This window comes from Bos mutus, chromosome 28 (genome assembly GCF_027580195.1).
Source record: "Bos mutus isolate GX-2022 chromosome 28, NWIPB_WYAK_1.1, whole genome shotgun sequence".
Lineage (NCBI taxonomy): Eukaryota > Metazoa > Chordata > Mammalia > Artiodactyla > Bovidae > Bos > Bos mutus.
The window spans coordinates 10,036,583-10,059,808 of record NC_091644.1 but is presented as its reverse complement, the minus strand read 5'-3'; the positions used below and the strand labels follow the sequence as shown (position 1 = coordinate 10,059,808).

The 23,226-nt window shown below is 43.6% G+C and overlaps 1 long non-coding RNA gene and 1 pseudogene across 2 annotated transcripts in view; one reads left to right on the top strand and one right to left on the bottom strand.

The window, feature by feature from the left end:
- Positions 1-19,203: 19,203 nt before the first annotated feature.
- LOC138986064 (large ribosomal subunit protein eL20 pseudogene) lies at positions 19,204-19,661 on the bottom strand (annotated as a pseudogene).
- A 598-nt stretch (positions 19,662-20,259) lies between these two features.
- The window catches only part of LOC138986074 (uncharacterized), a 147,431-nt gene continuing 144,464 nt past the window's right edge, over positions 20,260-23,226 (top strand). For both annotated transcript variants that reach the window (XR_011462969.1, XR_011462968.1), the window contains exon 1: positions 20,260-20,410. This is a non-coding gene — a long non-coding RNA (uncharacterized lncRNA). The remainder of the gene's footprint in view (positions 20,411-23,226) is intronic.

Below are 23,226 nucleotides of genomic sequence, written 5' to 3'. Positions count from 1 at the left end.
AGGCTCCGCGCGAGCCCTAGCCCCGTGCCTTGGCGGCCCCGGCTTCCCCGAGCACTGTGGGAAACGTAGTTCGGCGATGCGACCCGCCGCTCGGGCTCGGCGGGTCTAGGCGAGCGCTGGGCGCTCAGGTCACTCCTGTTTGGACCGAGTAAGAGGCGCCGACTTGTTCGCGGTCGTAGAACGACGACCAAGAGCGCCAAATGGCCGCTCAGATTAGCCAGGCATGGGATGGCAGCTTGGTGAAGCCATCCTCCGAGCCAGGGTTCTTGCATGGCATTGTGGAAGGGAAGCGTTGGGAAGAAATGAGTTGATCAAGCCCGGGGTGCTTAGGGTTTTGTGTCGAGCAGTTTCCTGAGCCAAGACTAAGTGTTCTGAAATTAGAGTTCTGAAGCAAGGAGCAAATATTTCAAACGAAGTCTGTGGGAGAAGAGAATTTGAAACACCACTGGAGAATTCCAAGACGTAGTGTCGGAGAAGGCAATGGCACCCTACTCCAATACTCTTGCCTGGAAAGGCCCATGGACGGAGGAGCCTGGTAGGCTGCAGTCCATGGGGTTGCTAAGAGTCGGACAGGACTGAGCGACTTCACTTTGACTTCTCACTTTCATGCGTTGGAGAAGGAAATGGCAACCCACTCCAGTGTTCTTGCCTGGAGAATCCCAGGGATGGGGGAGCCTGGTGGACTGCCATCTATGGGGTTGCAAAGAGTCGGACACGACAGAAGGGACTTAGCAGCAGCAGCTTGGCAAAGATAATACAAGCTGGAATCAAGATTGCTGGGAGAAATATCAGTAACCTCAGATATGCAGATAACACCACCCTTATGGCAGAAAGCGAAGAGACACTAAAGAACCTCTTGGTAAAAGTGAAAGAGGAGAGTGAAAAAAGTTGGCTTAAAACTAAACATTCAGAAAACTTAAATCATGGAATCCAGTCCCATCACTTCATGGCAAATAGATGGGGAAGCAGCCGTGACATTAAAAGACGCTTGCTCCTTGGAAGAAAAGCTATGACCAATCTAGACACCATATTAAAAAGCAGAGACATTACTTTGGCAACAAAGGTCTGTCTAGTCAAAGCTATGGTTTTACCAGTAGTCGTGTATGGATGTGAAAGTTGGACTATAAAGAAAGCTAAGTGCCGAAGAATTGATGCTTTTGAACTGTGGTGTTGGAGAAGACTCTTGAGAGTCCCTTACTGCAAGGAGATTCAACCAGTCCATCCTAAAGGAAATCAGTCCTGAATATTCATTGAAAGTACTGATGCTGAAGCTGAAGCTCCAATACCATGGCCACCTGATGCGAAGAACTGACTCATCGGAAAAGACCCTGATGCTGGGAAAGATTGAAGGCAGGAGTAGAAGGGGACGACAGAGGATGAGATGGTTGGATGGAATAATTGACTCGATGGACATGAGTTTGAGTAAGCTCCGGGAGTTGGTGATGGACACGGAGGCCTGGCGTGCTGCAATCCATGGGGTCGCAAAGAGTTGGACACGACTAAGTGACTGAACTGAACTGAACAGATATTTTGGGGTCTTTCTTTGGTTTCACTTATGACCACCAGAGGGCACAATAAAATAAATTTTTTTTTCCCTTGCCTTTTCTTTGCTGAGAAGTCCTGGATGAGTTCTGGGCTGTTTATTTGACAGGCGATTCACGGGGTCGCAAAGAGTCGGACACGACTGAGCGAGTGAACTGAGCTGAACTGATGGGGTTTGTGGTGGTGGCGGCAGTGGGGTGGAGGAAGAGCCAGGCTGCTTAAATGTTAGTTTCAGAAGGGATCGAGGAAATTTGGGTTTGCCCACCTTCCACTGGACCTAGTGCGTGAGTGCTTGGTGGTGTTTGACTCTGTGACCTCATGGACTGTAGCCCAAGAGGCTTCTCTGTCCATGGAATTTTCCAGGCAAGAATAATGGAGTTGGTTGCCATCTCCTTCTCCAGGGTATCTTCCGGACCCAGGGATCAAACCCATATCTCTTGTGACTCCTGCATTGGCAGGTGGATTCTTGACCAACTGTGCCACCTGCAGATTTTTTACAGTCTGAGCGACCAGTGAAGCCCACCTTCTGTCGCAGGGAACATCAAAATGAGGGCCCTAAACCCTGGCGGGAAAAGAAAAGAAAAAGACGTGATTTATAGCAGGAATTAGTACATGGATATAATTTCCAGGAAAAAAAATAATGGATTTCTGAACAGGAAAATCTGCTAGCTCAGATTGCAGTTGAAGTTCACTCCTGGAGCACCAGAGAGGGGGGGATTTTGCTTCTCTTCTTTGTGTTGAAAGTGCTTCAGAAACTCAGAAGGGCAGAATTAACCAATTCTAACTCATCCATGCCCCAAGAGGGCAAACAATCCTTCCAGAATAACAGTGCTAAATTAGAAAAGAAATTTATCAAAGTTCCTTTCCGGCCCAAAGATTTTTTTTGAAATCATTAACTTCCAAGGACCATCTTCAGCCCTATGGTAGAAAGTATACCAATATAAAAGTCACACACCTGTCATAAACCCATCCTTTTGCGACTTTGGGCAGATCACTTCAAATGACTCAAATGACAACGATCTTGCTTGTGTCACGGAGTGGTGAAGGTTAATTCTGGTAGTAACGTTTCGCTTTTTGAAAACATAAGACAGCGTATGTAAGGGTTTCATGTTGCCCAGGGGGCCTAGAACTAGTCTCTCTCCCTTAGACCTCCCACAGCGCTGTCAGTATGCAGTTTATGATCCTTACACCCTTCTCTGCTACATCAGCAAGTTATATACATGTCTTCTCTTGACTATGAGAGCAAGATCTTGACCCGGGACATTTGTGAACCTCTTCATTCCTGAGCAGTGTCATACATGTTCAGTTCAGTTCAGTTGTTCAGTTGTGTCCGATTCTATGGACTGCATTACACCAGGCTTCCCTGTCCATCACCAACTCCCGGAGCTTACTCAAACTCATGTCCATCAAGTCAACGATGCCATCCGACCATCTCATCCTCTGTCATCCCCTTCTCCTCCTGCCTTTCCCAGCATCAAGGTCTTTTCAAATGAGCCAGTTCTTCACATCAGGTGGCCATAGTATTGGAGCTTCAGCTTCAGCCTCAGTACTTCCAATGAATATTCAGGACTGATTTCCTTTAGGATGAACTGGTTGGATCTCCTTGCAGTCCAAGGGACTCTCAAGAGTCTTCTCCAACACCACAGTTCAAAAGCATCAATTCTTCGGTGCTCAGCTTTCTTTATAGTCCAGCTCTCACATCCATACATGACTACTAGTAAAACCACAGCTTTGACTAGACAGACCTTTGTTGGCAAAGTAATGTCTCTGCTTTTCAATATGCTGTCTAGGTTGGTCATAACTTTTCTTCCAAAGAGTAACCATCTTTTAATGTCATGGTTGCAGTCACCATCTGCAGTGATTTTGGAGCCCCCCAAAATAAAGTCTCTCACTGTTTCCATTCCTTCCCCATCTATTTGCCATGAAGTGATGGGATTGGATGCTATGATCTTAGTTTCCTGAATGTTGTTTTAAGCCAACTTTTTCACTCTTCTCTTTCACTTTCATCAAGAGGCTCTTTAGTTCTTCTTTGCTTTCTGCCATTAGGGTGGTGTAATCTCCATGTCTGAGGTTATTGATATTTCTCCTGGAAATCTTGATTCCAGCTTGTGCTTCACACAGCCCAGCATTTCTCACAATGTACACTGCATATAAGTCAAATAAGCAGGGTGACAATATACAGCCATGACGTATTCCTTTCCCGATTTGAAACCAGTCTGTTGTTCCATGTCCAGTTCTAACTGTTGCTTCTTGACCTGCATACAGATTTCTCAGGAGACAGGTCAGGTGATCTGGTATTCCCATCTCTTTAAAAGTTTCCAAAGTTTGTTGTGATCCACACAAGGGCTTTGGCATAGTCAATAAAGCAGAAGTGGATGTTCTTCTGAAACTCTCTTGCTTTTTCAATGATCCAGCGGATGTTGGCAATTTGATCTCTGGTTCCTCTGGCTTTTCTTAATCCAGGTTGAACATCTGGAAATTCACGGTTCATGTACTGTTGAAGCCTGGCTTGGAGAATTTTGAGCATTACTTTGCTAGGGTGTGAATTAAGTGCAATTGTGCAGTAGTTTGAGCATTCTTTGGTATTGCCTTTCTTTGGGACTGGAATGAAAACTGACCTTTTCCAGTCCTGTGGCCACTATTGAGTTTTCCAAATTTGTTGGCATACTGAGTGCAGCACTTTCACAGCATCATCTTTTAGGATTTGAAATAGCTCAACTGGAATTCCATCACCTCCACCTCCAGTGGCATACATGCAGCAGATATTTAGTAAGGGAGTACATGAAACTTTGCTCAGTAATACCAATGACTCTTCTCTTATTCTAACCCTAGAGTAGCAAAGCATACAGATTGGGAAAAACATGTCATCAGTCACTGTCATGGTGATATATGTAGAAAATCCTGTAGAAAATAAAAATAAAATCAGTAGAAAATACTTTGAATTTTGTATGGTCACAGGACACAGTCAGTTAACAATTATATTCATACATAATGACAACACAGAATTAGAAAATGAAACAAAAGCACTTTTTATAATAGTGTCAAAACATCAACTATCTATGAAGAAATTAACAAAATACATACAAAATCTCTATACTAAAAGCTGCAAAACACTGCTGAGAAAAATTAAGGCAGACCTAAGTAAGTGGAGAGGTATATTATGTTTATTGATTCAGTTAAGATGGCATTTCTCTTGAAATGGATTTATAGGCTCAGTGGAAGTCCCAGCAAGACTTTTTAATTTATTTAAAAAAATTATTTTATTTTTGGTTGCGCTGGGTCTCCATTGCTGCACCTGGGTTTTCTCCAGTTTTGGAGAGCAGGCTTCTCATCGTGGTGGTGCCTCTGTTGCAGACACAGGCTCTAGGCTTGAGGACTTCAGTAGCTGCAGCAGGAGAGCTAGTTGTGCAGGCTCAGTAGCTGTGGCGCATGGGCTTCACAACTGCTGCTGTTGCTCCGAGGCATTTGGAATCTTCCCAGACCAGGCATCAAATCCATGTCTCCTGCATTGGCAGGGAGATTCTTATCCATTGTGCCACCAGGGAAGTCCCCAGCAAGACTTTTTAAGACGTAGAGAGCTGATTCTAAAATTTACAGAGAACGGCAAAGAATCTAGAATAACTACAACAATCTTAAAAGAGGAACAAAGTTGGAGAACTTATCTAACCTGATTTCAAGAGTTATTATAAACTAAGTAATAAGGAGAGTGTTTATTGGCACAAGAATTGACAAACCAATGGGACAGAATAGAGAGTCAAGAAACAGACTCACACAAACAGTCAATGAATTTTCTACAGCGGCACCAAATCAACCCAATTGGGAAGAAGTTCTAATAAATACAGTGTTTAACACTGAATAATTGTACTTAAAAAAAAAAAGAAACCCAATCCCTATCTCACTACATACACAAAAATTAAGTTGAACTATAGCCCTAAAAATAAAAACTAGGACCACAAAGTATCTACAAAATTACATAGGAGATTGTTTTTATGACTTTGGAGTAGGCAAAGTTTTGTCAGATAGGACAGAAAAGCACCAATCATTGAAAAATAATAAATTAGCCTTTGTAAAATATTTCTATTAAAATGGGAAAAGGACTGAAAAGGACGTGAATAGACATTTCTCCAAAGATCATCTACAGATGGCCACTAAACACACACAAAATGCACACATCACTAATCACTAGGGGAATTAAATCAAAACCATGTTGAGATACTCGTCGCAGGCAATAGGAGGCCATTACACACACATTTGTGTCAGGATTTTGGTGAGGATGCGGCAGAATCGGACCCTTGTGCACTGTTGGTGGAAATGTAAGCTGGCACTGCCGTCGTGGAAACAATACGGCACTTCTCAAAAAAGTCAACATAGCAATTCCACCTCTGGGTAAATACCTAGAGAATCAAAGCACAGACTCGAACAGACATCTGAATACCAATGTTTATGGCAGCATTATCCACAATAGCCAAACGTGGAAACAACCCACATGCCCATCCATGGATGAATGGATGAGCAAAACGTGTGTGTACCTGAAATGGAATATTATTCAGCCTGAAATAGGAAGCAACTCTAATACATGCTACAGCATCGGTAAACCTTGATAACCTTGAAGCCAGTCACAAAAGGACAAATATTACGTGGTTCCATTTATGTGAGGTGCCTGGAGCAGTCCAATTCATAGAGAGGAATGTGAATGGTGGCTGCCAGCAGCTTCAGGGAGGGAAAAATGGGAAGTTACAGTTTAATGGGTACAGAGTTTAGTTTGGGATGATGCAAAAATTCTGGAGATGGATAGTGCTGATGGTTTTACAACAATGTGAATGTTTATTCCATGCCACTGAGCTGTATATTTAAAAATGGTTAATTTTGGCATGTATATTTAGTTGCAATAATACAGAGAGTAAGAAAAATTTCATTAACACTGTGTACATATTTGTCATCACGGAATTCGTGAAGGCAAAGGCAAGCCACAACTTCTGTGATGCGTCTAAAGGATGCAGCAGAGGCTAATGCCTGTCTTTAACGGCACGCCCAGCTTGTTCCAAAGTTCCTCGGAGGCGCCTGCGCTAAACACAGTCAGCTAACGCTTCCTAGGAGCTTGCTCTGTGTGTGGACCCTCTTCCAAGTGCTCGAAGGGTGGAGTAATTTTTATTTATTTATTTGGTTGTGCTGGGTCTTTGTTGCGGCATGCACGATCTTTTAGCGGTGGCCTGTGGGATCTGGTTCCCTGATCTGGGATTGAACCTTGGCACCCTGCCCTGGGAGCCGGAACTCTTAACTACCTAACCATCAGAGAAGTCCCTCTATGGGTGGTGATTTGTGTTTCCTCTTCACAGCTTTAAGAGGCAGGTAATTACCCTCCTGAGGAAGGGGGTTAAATCAGGGGAGCCATGGTGATGAGCATGCCACAACCCCCAAGGCAAGAAGCGGAGCCGCAAAGCCTCTGTGGTCCAGCCCCAGGCTCATACCTCTGACCACTGGAGACCCTGTTTCCCGCATATCCCCTTCCAGCTCCCTCTGCCAGTCCTCAGGCACTTGCTGTCCTCTTTTCATGTACAGAATCCCGTTCTGTTTTGAGGAAGTGAACGCAGCGGGTCTGCGCCCCAGCTCTTCTGTGCCACTGCTGCCACAGGAGCCCTTGTGGGGCCACCTGACACTGCTTTTGGAAGCAGGCAGCAGGTCAAGCACTCTAACCTGCTTGTCTTCTTGGGAGACTTGTTCTTTCATATATCCTCTCTTGTTCCCAAATGTTCTTTCTTTTTTCAGAAAAAGATGTTTTGGGGATAAGAACAATACAACAATAGAAGAATACTGAAACAAAGAAGAAAAATTTGTTACTAATTCTGTCAAACAGAATTGGAGAAGGAAATGGCAACCCACTGCAGTGTTCTTGCCTGGAGAATCCCAGGGACGGGGGAGCCTGGTGGGCTGCCGTCTATGGGGTCGCACAGAGTCGGACACGACTGGCGCGACTTAGCAACTGTCAAACAGAGAAAAGTATCATAAACATTTCTGTTAAAGGCACAATGTGGTCATAGTGGTAAATAAAAATTGCCCATTCAATCAAATGGATATTATTAATGATAACATAATCATTCCCACACTGTTGAACATTTAAGATGCTTCATATTTGCAATTTAATGTTGGGTGGCATTCTAAAGCCTACACCCCCTCCTCCCCCAATTAGGGTAATTTTACACTCCTCTCTTGTTGCAGCAGCTTCGGTTGCTGCCCCTCCCTTCTGGAGGTCCCTCAGAGGTACTCCTGCCCACTTAGAGATTTTGGATCCCCCCAGTAAGTTGGTCTCGGAGACTCCCTGTGGCCAGAAGTCACCTTGGAGCCCTTCCCTGCCTGAAAGTCTCTTTGGCTTATATGTCAGTGGATGGAAAAAGGGCAGCCACAGAGGACCCCAGAAGCAGCGGAGCACGTGTTGCCACACAGACACAAGTCACCTCCTTGAGCAGCCTCTTGGATCAGATTTGGTACCCACAGTTGGCGAGTTGGTGTGCCCTCTGGACATCTTGTGGTCCGTAGGCCCTGTGGAGGGTCCCAGAGGAGCTCGCTGAGCCCAAGTGATTTCCAAGAATTAAGAACGATGTTACTTAGAAGACCGCTTAGCAAGTGCTTTATAAAGACAGATGCGTTAGCAGTGGAAGCGGGGACGCCTGGCGGCCTCTGAGCACTCCGCTCGCCGGGCGCGCTGACGACTGCAAAAGGGCCCGCCGTGGACCGAGACGCGTCTTTCCTGGAAGCTTCCAGCAGGGGGCAGGGCAGGCACGTTTAGGAACCTCTTTCCTGACTGCACCGGGCTTTACATTGCAGAATCACTGAAAAGGTTTGGAACGCACTATCTTTATTTATGAACTTAAGTTTATTGACTTTCCAAACAGAATCATTCCATCCCGAAGGAATTCTTTAAGAAAAACAACAGCATGTGTTACGATCAAGTGGATCCGGTGGAACTTGCTTGCTCCCCTTTCTTTGGACTTTATCACACGGATGTGACATCCAGAGCGTGGGTGGGGTCCGGCCTGTGAGAAACGGCAGGGGAGGTGGATTCCTCCTGATGCCGGCGCTTGAGGGTGCTGATTAAACGGACTCGCAGATTAGGGGGAAATGCGTTTGTAGTGGTCCACAGCTCCCAGTTAGACTTGGGCATGAAAGAAATGTAAGTATTTTCCATAATTCCAATCTAATTTCTTTCCATTTTATGCCTAACTCAACCACTTGGTTAATTCTGCCTAGTTAGTGATGGTTCAGCCATTTTAGATTTAAAACTGGCTGGCACACCCTCACCTCACCCTTAGGTTGACTATAGCTGGGAGGAACAGGCCTGGCTACCACTGCACACGTGGTACCATGGGGGCGGCTGCCTAGAAAGTGCTGATGGGTGAGCAGGTGGGGGCTCCTTCCTTCCTGTATGGATCAGAATGGATTGACCACTGGCCTGTGCTTTCTGTGCCAGAGGTGTTACGCTGAATGCCCTGTGTGCAAAGAAGGCAGTCTTCACAACATGTCTTCCCAGAGAAACCTCATATTCCTAGATAGAAGCTTCAACATGGAAGTTTAGTCTGGAGACGAGGAGATGGAAACTAGTTTTTAAAGCTGATCAAGGGCCTTGACACTCATGGTGGACATGGGATTGGGTGAGCCACAATACTCAGCCCTCCCCGCTCAGCATTCCCCTCCTGAGGTCCTGGAGAACACTCACCCTACATCCCCCACACCGGCCTTTGCCCACAAAGGACCCATTGTCTCTGCACCAGAGTGCTGGTGCTGAACTGCCCTGTGCAGCTGTCATAACACTGGAATCTGCTGGCTCTTCCTTGGACAATTGAGTAACCAGATCTGGGTCTGATGTTTGCACTTTCTGCTTGACCCCTACCCCTGGCCTGACAAGGGGCTCTCTGCATCCCAGGTCCCGTGAATTCCAGCTGACATGCACCTTAGGCTTCCCAAGCCTTCACTGTGCCCACACCTGTTTTGCTGTGGGAACTCTTGACCTGGATTCACAACCTGCCTGGGAGCACTGCAAATGTCCAGAGACTTGGGGGCACGGAGAAATAAATCACCCCCTGTTTCTTCTTTCCCTGCTTCCCTAGAGTAAATGGCAAAGGTTTTGGTTTTAAATTTGGAATGGTGGACCCTATAGTCTTTGAAAATATCCCATGATCTCATTCTCTGACCCTTTTCCTTTTCATTCTGACACCTGGGGATTTGTTGCTAAGTCCTGAAAGCCTGGAGCCATGTCATGGACTATCTTCTAGGGTTGCGTGCTTTTCCTCTTACACTTCACATGAGCAAAACCAGCTCTTTTGCTTTCACCTCCTGTTCTCACTCCAGCCTTTGGGTCAGGGGATCGCACATTCTGATAGTAATTTTGTGCAAAAAGTGTTCATTTCACTGTCACATAACTTCTATGACACAGCAACATTTTGTTGTGTTGTCCTCTAAGGAACAGAAAAACCAAGGCAGGAGGAGGCCGGGTGTTGGCCAAGGTCAGTGAAAAAGGTGAGCCTAACTCAAGTTCTTCTGGCTCTCTGCACCAAGTCTTTTCAAAATTAATAGAACCTCAGTGCTATGTGGACTGGCTGTGGCTTAGAAGGACTGTCATGCAATATGCTCGAGTTGGCAGGTGCTGATGGCCTCTTCCCCTCTCTGTCTCTCCAGGGTCTCTGGAGGCAAGTTGGTGGGACTCCCATTTACCTGAGAAGGGCCTTCTGTAGAACACCTTCATCATAGGTGAATCCTTCAGACACTGAACAAGAACAGCAATGAGATCTCTTTTTTCCTTCCTTCCTTTCTAGAAAGGAAAGGAAGCTGTGGAACAGAGATCTTTTTGTCATTTGTGTGACATTTTCTGGGACTGCTGTGAGTTAGTTGCTTTCCCTTCTATATTTCCCAATCCCGGGCCACTGCTTAAATTGAACAAATGATCATTGCAAAACTTGAAGTGAGTGCTGTTCTAATTCACCATCGGGGTGGATGTTTATTACTATAATGATTTTCCAGCAGATGGCAGGAAAGTGTCATGAAGAGCAGGCGCCTTGTTCTCATTTGTGCGGCATCTCTGAATTAGCAGTGGATGTGCCCTTGTTACATCTGAGCTGGTGCCATAGCAGAAAGATGGCCACCATGAGCAAGTCCTGCACCTTGGTGCCCAGCTGAGGGAGCGGGGTGCCAGGGCCTCCCTTCCACTGCAGCCAGATGGGGCCAGGGCAGTGAGGTCTGGTCCTCAGGATTGTCTTGGTGGCTACAAAGGCTCTTCAAGACACATGATTTAGTCCAGAGTTTCTCAAACTGTGGCTGATGAGCCAGTCCAGCAACTGTCTGTTTTTGTTTGGCCAGAAACACAAGGATGGTTTTTATATTTTTAAATGGTTGGAAGAAAAATCAAAAGAAAATGATATTTTGAGACATGAGAAAGCTATATAAATTCAAATTTCAGTATCCACAAATGAAGCTTTTGGCACACAGCCATGCTCATTTGTTTACATATTGACTCTAGCTGCTTCTGACCTACAATAGCAGAGCTGAGAAGTCATGACAGATGCCACAAAACCTCAAATATTTTTCTCTGGCCCTTTACAGAACAATGTTGCCAACCCCTCAATTAGTCCTTTGGGACTTGCATTGGCTCCAAGCTATCACTGTATTTTTGGGTGTGCATACCTAAGCAGACGGTGAGCCAGGGCCAGAATGGGGCAGGAGACCCAGGGGCTGCTGATGCATGGTGGGTTCTGGAGAACCTTGGGAGTTGGAGATTATGGGTCCTATTCCAGGCCATATTACCCTACCCAGAGGGAGCAATGCTTTGGAGGAAAGTGATTTCTCCTCAGCCCAAGGCTTGCCTGCAGTTGCTACAGCCCTAGTTTTCAAAGATGGGTTTTGTTTCAGTATCCCTGTCTGCCCATACTCCAGCCATGACTCCTGGACCCAGCAGAAGACACCCAGCCTTTCAAGCTCCTTTGGTGACAGATTTGAGCATCTAGTTATGTCTTGTGCATGCTAAGTGGCTTCAGTCATGTTCGACTATTTGTGACCCCATGGACAGTAGCCTGCCAGGCTCCTCTGACCATGGAATTTTCCAGGCAAGAATACCGGAGCAGATTGCCATTCCCATCTCCAGGGGATCTTCTTGACCCAGGGATGTCTCCTGCATTGGCAGGTGGGTTCTTTACCTCTAGTGCCATCGTGTCTTAACCCTGCGTAAACTGTCAGGTGATTTCTAACAAAGTGTGATGGAGAGCCTCCGTGACCTTCTGGATAATAAGGTGGAGTTGGATGTACACAAGAGGTAGCCATACTCTGAAAACCTAAACTTGAAGCCCTTGGGTTCTCTATAGAAACATCTTCAACAGATCAATTCAGTGAAAGTAATTTCCGCAACCCAGCAGTTGACTTCCTGGGCCACGTACTGTTTGAAATAGATATGCTTATAGGATCAAAGATGCACCATCTGTCAGGAAGCCTGGTTGTCTTCACTTTCAAAAGATATCCAAATTTCAGTTTTGCAAGATAAAAAGAGTTTGGGAATAGATGATGGTGATGGTTGCACAATAATATGAATGTTTTTAATACCACTGAACTGTACACTTAAAAGGTTAAAATGGTAAATTTTATATTATATGTATTTTACCACAATAAAAAAAAAGTAAAACGGAAGTCCAGAATCCAACCACTTACCTCCTCCTCTGCTGCCACTTAGTACGAGACACTGCTACTTCATTCCTAAGGATTATTCTAAGAGCTTCTAAACAGATTCCCCTCCTTCACCCTTGCTGTATTATAGACTCCTCTCAATGGAGCAACTGGAATGATCCTTTTAAAATGTCAGAGCACTCAAGGACCTCTTACGTTCAAAATCTGCAATGCCTCTCAGCTCCCTGAGAACAGAGGCTAAAATCCATCCCGCTGTCCTGACCTCCTTCCACAGTCTGGCTCCTGCATCTCTGTGACCTTCTGTCCCTCCCTCATTCCAGTCTCTCCCCCATGGACTCCTTGCTATTCCTCTGGGACACCAGGCACGTATCCATCAAGAAGGTTCATGCTTTAGGGTAACTCTTGCTGGAATATTCCTCCCCAGATGTATTCCTTCGAGCTTTTGCCTAGATATCGTTTTCTCTGTAAGGTCCAATTTGACTCTCCTTAATACTCAGCCTTTCTCCCCACTCCTTTGTGCTGCTTTGTTTCTTATACTATAGTGCTTACTTATCCCTTCTGGCATCATATATGGTTTGTCTATTTGTTATCCACTGCTTATTCTTGTTAGAATGTAAACTGCATGAGGTTAGGCATGTTTATTTATTTGTTTATTTTTGCATTGGCTTAGAATAATATCTGGAACACTGAAGGTGCTAAACACATAGTTTTTTTTTATATAAATTTATTTATTTTAATTGGAGGCTAATTACTTTACAATATTGTAGTGGTTTTGCCATACATCAACATGAATCTGCCACGGGTGTACACGTGTTCCCCATCCTGAACCCCCTTCCCACCTCCCTCCCCATACCATCCCTTTGGGTCATCCCAGTGCACCAGCTCCGAGCATCCTGTATCAGGCATCGAACCTGGACTGGTGATTGATTTCACATATGATATTATACATGTTTCAATGCCAAACATTGAATTATACATGTTTCTCCCAAATCATCCCACCCTTGCCCTCTCCCACAGAGTCCATAGACTGTTCTATACATCTGTGTCTCTTTTCTAAATTCCATATATATGTATTAGTATACTGGATTGGTGTTTTTCTTTCTGGCTTACTTCACTCTGTATAATAGGCTCCAGTTTCATCCACCTCATTAGAACTGATTCAAATGTATTCTTTTTAATGGCTGAGTAATACTCCATTGTGTATATGTACCACACAGCTTTCTTATCCATTCATCTGCTGATGGACATCTAGGTTGCTTCCATGTCCTGGCTATTGTAAACAGTGCTGTGATGAACATTGGGGTACACATGTCTCCTTCAATTTTGGTTTCCTCAGTGTGTATGCCCAGCAGTGGGATTGCTGGGTCATATGGCAATTCTATTTCCAGTTTTTTAAGGAATCTCCACACTGTTCTCCATAGTGGCTGTACTAGTTTGCATTCCCACCAACAGTGTAAGAGGGTTCCCTTTCTACACACCCTCTCCAGTATTTATTGCTTGTAGACTTTTGGATAGCAGCCATTCTGACTGGCATGAAATGGTACCTCATTGTGGTTTTTGATTTGCATTTCTCTGATAATGAGTGATGTTGAGCATCTTTTCATGTGTTTGTTAGCCATCTGTATGTCTTCTTTGGAGAAATGTCTGTTTAGTTCTTTGGCCCATTTTTTGATTGGGTCGTTTATTTTTCTGGAATTGAGCTGCAGGAGTTACTTGTATATTTTTGAGATTAGTTGTTTGTCAGTTGCTTCATTTGCTATTATTTTCTCCCATTCTGAAGGCTGTCTTTTCACCTTGCTTATAGTTTCCTTTGTTGTGCAGAAGCTTTTAAGTTTAGTTAGGCCCCATTTGTTTATTTTTGCTTTTATTTCCAATATTCTGGGACGTGGGTCATAGAGGATCCTGCTGTGATTTATGTCGGAGAGTGTTTTGCCTATGTTCTCCTCTAGGAGTTTTATAGTTTCTGGTCTTATGTTTAGATCTTTAATCCATTTTGAGTTTATTTTTGTGTATGGTGTTAGAAGGCATTCTAGTTTCATTCTTTTACAAGTGGTTGACCAGTTTTCCCAGCACCACTTGTTAAAGAGATTGTCTTTTCTCCATTCTATATTTTTGCCTCCTCTGTCAAAGATAAGGTGTGCATAGGTGCGTGGATTTATCTCTGGGCTTTCTATTTTGTTCCATTGATCTATATTTCTGTCTTTGTGCCAGTACCATACTGTCTTGATGACTGTGGCTTTGTAGTAGAGCCTGAAGTCAGGCAGGCTGATTCCTCCAGTTCCATTCTTCTTTCTCAAAATAGCTTTGGCTATTTGAGGTTTTTTGTATTTCCATACAAATTGTGAAATTATTTGTTCTAGCTCTGTGAAAAATACCGTTGGTAGCTTGATAGGGATTGCATTGAATCTATAGATTGCTTTGGGTAGTATACTCATTTTCACTATATTGATTCTTCTGATCCATGAACATGGTATATTTCTCCATCTATTAGTGTCCTCTTTAATTTCTTTTACCAGTGTTTTATAGTTTTCTATATATAGGTCTTTTGTTTCTTTAGGTAGATATATTCCTAAGTATTTTATTCTTTTCATTGCAATGATAAAAGTTTTTTTTTTTTAAACTGTGTATTTTGTATTGGGCTATAGCTGATTACCAGTGTTGTGATGGTTTCAGGTGGACAGCAAAGGGACTCAGCCACACATATACAAGTATCTGTTCTGTCCCAAACCCCCCTCCCACCCAGGCTGCCACGTCACACTGAACAGAGTTCCATGTACTATATAGTAGATCTTTGTTGGTTATCCATTTTAGATATAGCAGTGAAAACACATATTTTTTGACTGATAAACTAAATGAATTCTAAGAAGCAAGCCTTCTCAAGTACTGAAGCTTGTATTTGAATTATAGGTACCTCACCCACTAACAAATTAGCTGAAAAAGTTTGGGTTTTGTCTTAATGGGGCTCCTAGTCAGGATCCATGAGGCAGCTTCTTTAAGTGAGGTAGATGCACTTATTCTCCTTGTTAAACAGAAGAGGAAACCAAGGAAGCCCTAAGACTTGAACCTAGGGTGTTGGCTGGACACTCTGTTTTTTAATGCTACACTGTACAGCTTTTCCTGCAGCGTGCTGGAATTTGAACTTGTCTTCTCTCCAGTCAAGGTCACTTCTTGCCTCTGCCCTATTTGACTTTTTCCTTTGTTGAATCCTTCCTGTATCCCCACTTTTCTGGGATGGAGTACTGATAATTTTCTACTTCACAGGTACGGAAACTGAGTTTTCAGTACTGTGATTCTAATCACAGTGTTAGCAGGTGACAGAACTGACCCCAGAACTGAGGAACTTCCACAGCACAGTGTTAGCAGGTGACAGAACTGACCCCAGAACCTAGGAACTTCCACAGCACAGTGTTAGCAGGTGACAGAACTGGCCCCAGAACTTAGGAGCTTCCACAGCTGAGTACACGTGCTGTGCTGCCTTGTGTGCTGCTCTTCCTTCTTGCCAATAAATTGGATAAAGGTATGGAGTGGATGCCAATTAGATCAACAACAGTAATAACTGGGTGGAGGGTGGGACGTGAGTGGGGAGAGCTCCCTGGAAGGTGGCTGGGATCAAGAAAGGATACAGAATCATGGGGGATAGTGGAAGGAGCAGAGTGTTTTCAGCTTTGAGAGAATTCAGGGGGAGGGTGGGGCATATGAAAACCATCTTTCAATATTTGGGTGTCTGTGTGGAGGTCTTAGATGGCAGGAGGTTCTGGAGAGATGCCATTTTAGGGTGAGGGACAAAAGTCTCTGAACTTGAGTTTTCCTATCTGTGTAATGAAGGCCCACTAAGGCCCAATTTGCAGAGTTGTGTTAGAAAGTCATTATGAAAGGTAGCCAGCAGAACTCCTCACACCCCGTGAAAGCCTTCTATCATGAGTGTGGTTGTGAGGCAATTGTGATAAAGATAATAATCTACAAATCTGGAAAACCACTTTGGCAACTTAGTGGGAATGGTTTCAAGGATTAGGTTAGAGGACATGATGTGTTCTGTCATTCTGCTCTTGGCTGTTTAATTTCATTAAAACCAATTTAGTTTTTGTAGAGACCAGGGAACTATATTCCATATTTTTGTGTGTGTCTATGTATGTGTACTCAGTCATGTCTGTAGTCCCCCAGGCTCCACAGGTCTGTGGAATTGTTCAGGCAAGAAGACAGGAGTTGATTGTCATTTCCTACTCCAAGGGATCTTCCTGACCCAGGGATCAAACCTAGGTCTCCTGCATTTCAGGTGAATGCTTTACTGACCGAGCTACTAGGGAAACCCCAATATTTTGTAATAATGAATAACAAAAGAATATGAAAAAGAATATCTACTTACTGAATCACCGTGCTGTACACCCGCAACTAATACGACGTTGTAAATCTGTTACACTTCAATTACAAAAAGGGATTAAAAAGGCAGTTTAGTTTGGGTTGCCAACCACAACGTCTGTGAAATTTTGGACAATTTCATTCATCTTGAAACATAGAATGGATGTAATATTATTTCTGTATGACAGAAGATGTAGCTAGGATGATTGGAACAGAAATATTTGTTGTGCATTTGGATGGTTACATATAACACTAAATATTCTATCGCTTGTTCCTTTCCAAAAACGTGGAAAAATGAACAGAAAACAACCATGGCATTACAGCGTGACAGGGTCAGGGAATTTTAGGAATGGAAAGGACATTAGAAATAGGGTTAGGGTGAAATTCAATGTCTAGATGAAGGAGTCAGAAGTCCCACCAGAGGCCCTTTCTGGTGGTGTGTAGCCATCTCCCATCCTGCTGAAGTGTCACATTTGGCAAGCACTCCTGGAAAAGTAGCAAAGGTTTCAGTCTTTTTCTATTAAATTCCATGATCCTGTCCCTTTTGCCAACCTGATGTTAATTTGCCTCCCATTACTGTATCTTCAGTGGTTTCCCATTTCCTTCAGGATGGACTCCAAAGGAATTCACAATCTGGCACTAATATACCTAACACTGTTACTTCCCCTAACGTGTCCAGTCTTGGCCTGAGCGTGAGCTCAGATTTCTGTGATGGGGCCGCAGGGCTCTGGGGCTTGAGACAAGGGGCCAGGTGTATCAGCAGAGGCATTGTCTTATCTTACTTGCTCTGGGGTTCTACTCTTACCTCTTTTCACACTTCAGTGCAGTGGAGGGAAAATCAATGTTTTTAAACCACCATGAATCTCTGTGAATCCGGGCAAGATTAGAGAAGTGTGTATGTAGCAGGCATTCACTAAATAGCAAACCCCACAATGGATGGTCTTTTGTAATGTAGGAGAGGCCTAGTATGTGCTCGTCTATTTGATCTTCACATGAGAACCCCTCCTGTAGCTAAAACAAGTACTTCCATGTCACCTGCCTGCCAGTCCAAGCATGCCTGCCCCTACTGCCCCTCCTATGACAATACTGTCCTCCTTCCTTTGAGTTCAGGCTGGCAATATGTGTGCCTAAGGTGATTCTTTTCACCAACCCCTTTTGTATTATTTTTGTCACAAGGAGGTTTGAGTCAAACAGAGGAAAGAAATGCAAAACAATTCATTTCAGAGTCAGATAGGTGTAGTCAGATAGGTGTAGACTGGAATTTCACATTCAGTAGAAATTTAATGTGAGCTACAAACACAATTAAAACATTTCTAGTGTCAACTAAAAAGGTAGTCACAATCTGAAAGTAGAGAATTATTTTATTTGGTGGGAATGTTAGGACTCCAAGCTCTAGAAATAGCATTTCAAGTGGCCGTGGGAGACTGCTTTGAGAAGGCAGAAGACAGTGTCAGGCTATATACAGGTTTGCAACAAAAGAGGCAGGCAGTTTGAACATCATAGGTTTTTGTAAGGAAAATCAGATATCAAGTTAAGGAGTTTAGCACTCTTCTATGTCTGGGAAAATGCAAGAGTCTGGGATTATCGAAGTCATTTCTTTCACATACATCTCAGCTATCTGGGGCCAGTGTCCTGTCTTTTTGATTTATCACATCCCCCCACCCCCAGCTCCTCAGCAATCACTGTGAGGGTTGGTGGCATCTGCTGGATCGCAGGCATTGTGTTCTCTTTTGGGAGTCCTCATTCACGTTTGGAGGCCTGGAATCACTGATGACTGTTATATCCTTGTTTATTGATATGGTAGGAGATTTTCTATTTCACAATAGTAATTGTTAAAATTAATTAAAAATATGTTTTATTTAACTCAATATATACAAAATACTGATTCAACACACAACATTAAAAATGATCAGAAATATTTTCTTTCCTTTTTTTCCTGTTTCGAATTTTAGAAATTTGGTGTGTCTTTCATACTCTGAGCACATCTCAATTCAGACTTCCTTCACTTTTGGTGCTCAGCAGCTGCTTGTAATAGCGGCCAGTGTTGACACAGCAGGTCTGCAGAGTCTTATGGCTGACCAGTGTTAGTCCTAGAGTCACGTGGATCTGAGTGTGAACTCTGACTTTGCCCACGAGAGGCTGTCCAGACTTAGAAAGCCTCCTTCACTTTTAGGAGCCTCAGTTTTCTCACTATAAAATGGTCATATTAGTTATTGCCTCATAGGGCTGTCCTGAAGATAAAAATGAGACAATACATGTTCTGGCACAGAGTAAAGGTTAAATAAGTGTTAATTGCTGATACCATTCCAGCTGGATTTTATTTTATTTTTCGGATTTCCCAGTGAGTTTTATTTGGACCGACCTAGGGACAGAGTACTCTTGCCTGGAAAATCCCATGGATGGAGGAGCCTGGTGGGCTGCAGTCCATGGGGTCGCTAAGAGTCTGACACAGCTGAGCGACTTCACTTTCACTTTTCACTTTCATGCATTGGAGAAGGCAATGGCAACCCACTCCAGTGTTCTTGCCTGGAGAATCCCAGGGACGGGGGAGCCTGGTGGGCTGCCGTCTCTGGGGTCGCACAGAGTCGGACACGACTGAAGCGACTTAGCAGCAGCAGCAGCAGCAACAGAGAAGGCCTGCACCTAAGAGAAGGTTAGCCTCTTGGTGGTGAAGCCTGGCTTGTGCTGGTGATGGAGGACGGGGTGGGGCAGCAGGAACTTGGTCTGGCAGTCGTGGAACTGCTGATCTGCGCACTTGCTGGCTGCGACCTCCTCCACCTTCATGACCTGGATTGAGTGGGCCTGGGCATGGTGCCACGTGCAGGGGGGCCGGTTCCAGCTGTGATTAAGTCATAGCGCAGCCAGATGCGAAAGTTCTTCACCGGCGGCGGTGATTTCCCTGTCCACAGTAGACCTTTTCCCCTGAGGACCTCATCTTCCTCAGCGGAGACACAAAGTACCAGAAGGGGGACTTGGCAACATCGTGCTCAGGCACATATATTTTCACGCGCCTGCAACAGAGAAGCGACCTGCGGAGCCTGGGAGTCAGGCAGGCACGGCCCTGCCGTCTTGTACTCTTGAATTGTGCCTGAGGCCTTCATGGCGCTCTGTCCGTGCTCGCTGCCACCCCTGAAAAGGTCTAGCTAGATTTTGAGTGTTTATATGTAAGACAGCGGTGTTACATTTTCTTGTATCAACTTCATTCCATAATACCTGTGGGTGATGAAGGCAAGTTAACTTGCTTTGAGCTCTTTAGTTGGTGGGCATTCTTAAAGTACACATCTGTGAAGTTGGTTTTAAAATTTTGTTTCTCTTGAACAGTTTATTATGAAAATATTCAAACAGAAAAGTTGAAAGAATTATACAGTGAACACCTGAATATGCAACTATCAAGAGTCTACAGTCAACATTTTGTTTTACTTGCTTTATTAAATACCTATCCATCTTTCTGCTATCCATCTATAAATCCATCTTATTTACCTCTTTTGCATTTTTATAGTTATTGGAGCTGTTGTTCATATTATAAAAGTTAAAAAACCTACTAAGATGCATTAATTATGAGTGTTTTTGCATGTCTTTCAGGAAATTGCCAGGATAGTGAAAACAAATATGTAAGAAGTCAAATAATTTGAATAATACAATTAATATAATTGATGTGCTCTAATAGTTAAGAAACAAGATACAGGGGGAGGAGCCAAGATGGCGGAGGAGTAGGACGGGGAGAACACTTTCTCCCGCACAAATTCATCAAAAGAGCATTTAAACGTCGAGTAAATTCCACAGGACAGCTTCTGAGTGCCGGCAGAGGACATCGGGCACCCAGAGAAGCAACCCAACTCTTCGAGGGGAGGTAGGAAAAAATATTAAAAACAAAAAAAAGGGAGACAAAGAGGGAGGGACGGAGTTCCGTCCGGGAAGGGAATCTTAAAAGAGAGAGTTTCCAAACATCAGGAAACCTTCTCACTGCGAATCTGTGCCAAGCTTTGGAAGCACAGAGGCAACATAACAGGGAGAAAAAATAAATGAACAATTTAAAACTGCGCAGATTGCGCAGGCCCTACAGTAACTCCCCAGCAGAGAAGCAGCGCAGATGCCTGCATCCGCCATTAGCAAGACGGGGCTGGGCAGGGAGGCGCGGCGCGTGGGCTGCATCGCTGAGAGTAAGAATTTGGCCTGAATACCCTGAGCGCTGTCTGGCGAAAAATAATTTGGGCTAGCAAAACAGACTGTGGGATACCTACCACGCGAAAAGCCAGCCCTAACCTAAGACCGCCGGGCCGCGCGACGAAACAAAGGACTGAGCAGAGATAGCGGCTGCAGACCTTCCCCCGGTGACAGGCAGCCAGAGCGGGAAGGGGGCAATCGCAGCCCCAGAGAGACATTATCTATAAAACTGCAAGCAGGCTTCTTTGCTAACTAAAACTTCTTGGGGTCTGGACGGTCAACATCTGCCTGAGAAGGTGCGCGGTTTTACATCCAGATAACCGAGTGGCGGGGGAGGCGATAAGTCGCAGCATTGGCGCTCGCCTGGGAAGAGCAAATTGGCGCTCGGACCTGGGAAGAGCACAAAATGCAGGCCCAACTGAGTCTGCGCCTCTGAGGACTACCCGAGTGCCTGAACCTGGCGGCTTGGACCTGGGAGGTGCATGCAGCCCAGGGCCAGCCTCGGATTGTTCCCGGCGGAACAACCTAGAGTCCGAGCAGTGTGGACAGGGGAGGCTACACGCGCCGTGAGCGGGGCAGACCCAGGGTGGCTGAGGCACTGCGAGCCCACGCCAGTGTTATTTGTTTGCAGCATCCCTCCTCCCTCCCCACAGCGCGACTGAACAAGTAAGCCTAAAAAAAAAAAAAAAAAAAAAAAAAAATCCCACCGTGCCCTTTGAGTCAGGGCAGAAACCAGATACTGAAGAGACTAGCAAACAGAAGAAGATATAACAGAGGGAAACGCCTTGGAAGCTACAGGCAATAGATCAAAACCCTGTGGTTACTACGGACTACATAGGAAGGGGCCTATAGATCTTGAGAAATATAAATCTGACCAAGGAACTAGCCAAAAATGAACTGAACCCACAACACCCACAAAAAAAAAAAAAAAAAAAAAAGTCCTAGATATATTTTTATTATTTTTACGATCATTCTTTCTTTTTTTTTTTTTTAATTAAAAAAAAAAATTTTAAGTCCTCTATTGTTCCTTTAATTTTCACTTTTATAACCTATTACTTTGCAAAAAAAAAAAAAAAAAAAAAAAAAAGACCCTATTTTTTCTTCTTCTTCAGCAAACTTCATATATATATATTTTATAATTTTTTGACCTTGTTTTTTTTTTTGTTGTTGTTTTTTTTTTTTCTTCTTTTCTTTAACATTGTATTTTTGAAATTCCAAACTCTACTCTAGATTTTTAATTTTAAGCTTTTTGGTATATGTTATCAATTTTGTACCTATAGTTTTTTTTTTATATAATTTCTGTGACTTTTTTTTTTTCTTCTTCTCTGTTTCTTTCTCTTCTTTTTTTATATAACATTGTATATATGAAATTCCAAACTTTACTCTAGATTTTTAATTTATGCTTTTTGGTATTTGATATCAATTTTGTACCTGTATTTTCTTTATAATTTTTGTGACATTGTTCAGTATCTGTTTGTTTGTTTTCTCTCTTTATTTTTCTTCTTTTCTTTTTTTTTTTTAACATTGTATTTTTTTGAAATTCCAAACTCTACTCTAGATTTTTAATTTTTGCTTTCTGGTATTAATTATCAATTTTGTACCTGTACTTTCTTTATAATTTTATAACCTTGTTTGTTTTTGTTTGTTCGTTTTTTCTCTTTCTTTTCCTTCTTCTTTTCTTTAACATTGTATTTTTGAAATTCCAAACTCTACTCTAGATTTTTAATTTTTAAACTTCTGGTATTAGTTATCAATTTTGTACCTGTACTTTCTTTATAATTTTTATGACCTTGTTTGTTTTTGTTTGTTCGTTCTTTCTCTCTTTCTTTTCCTTCTTCTTTTCTTTAACGTCGTATTTTTGAAATTCCAAACTCTACTCTAGATTTTTAATTTTTGCTTTTATGTATTTATTACCAATTTTGTACCTTTAAGGACCCAATCTTCAGGACCCATTTTCACTAGGGGTGAGATTACTGGCTTGACTGCTCTCTCTCCCTTTGGACCCTCCTTTTTCTCCACCAGGTCGCCTGTGTCTCCTCCCCTAACCCCTCTCTACTCTACCCAACTCTGTGAATTTCTGTGTGTTCCAGACGGTGGAGAACACTTAGGAACTGATTACTGGCTGGATCTGTCTCCCTCCTTTTCATTCTCCCCTTTTATCCTTCTGGCCACCTCTGTTACCTTCCTCCTTCTTCTCTTCTCTGTATAACCCGTGAACATCTCTGAGTGGTCCAGTTGTGGAGTGCACATAAGGAAGTGACAACTGGCTAGCCCACTCTCTCACTATTGATTCACCTCATCTCATCTGGGTCACCTCTAACTCCCTCCTCCCTCTTCTCTTCTCCATGTAACCCTGTGAACCTCTCTGAGTGACCCTCACTGTAGAGAAACTTATCATCTTTAATGTAGATGTTTTATCAATGGTGTTGTATAGAAGGAGAAGTTTTGAAACTACTGTAAAAATAAGACCGATAATCGGAAGCAGGAGACTTAAGTCAAACC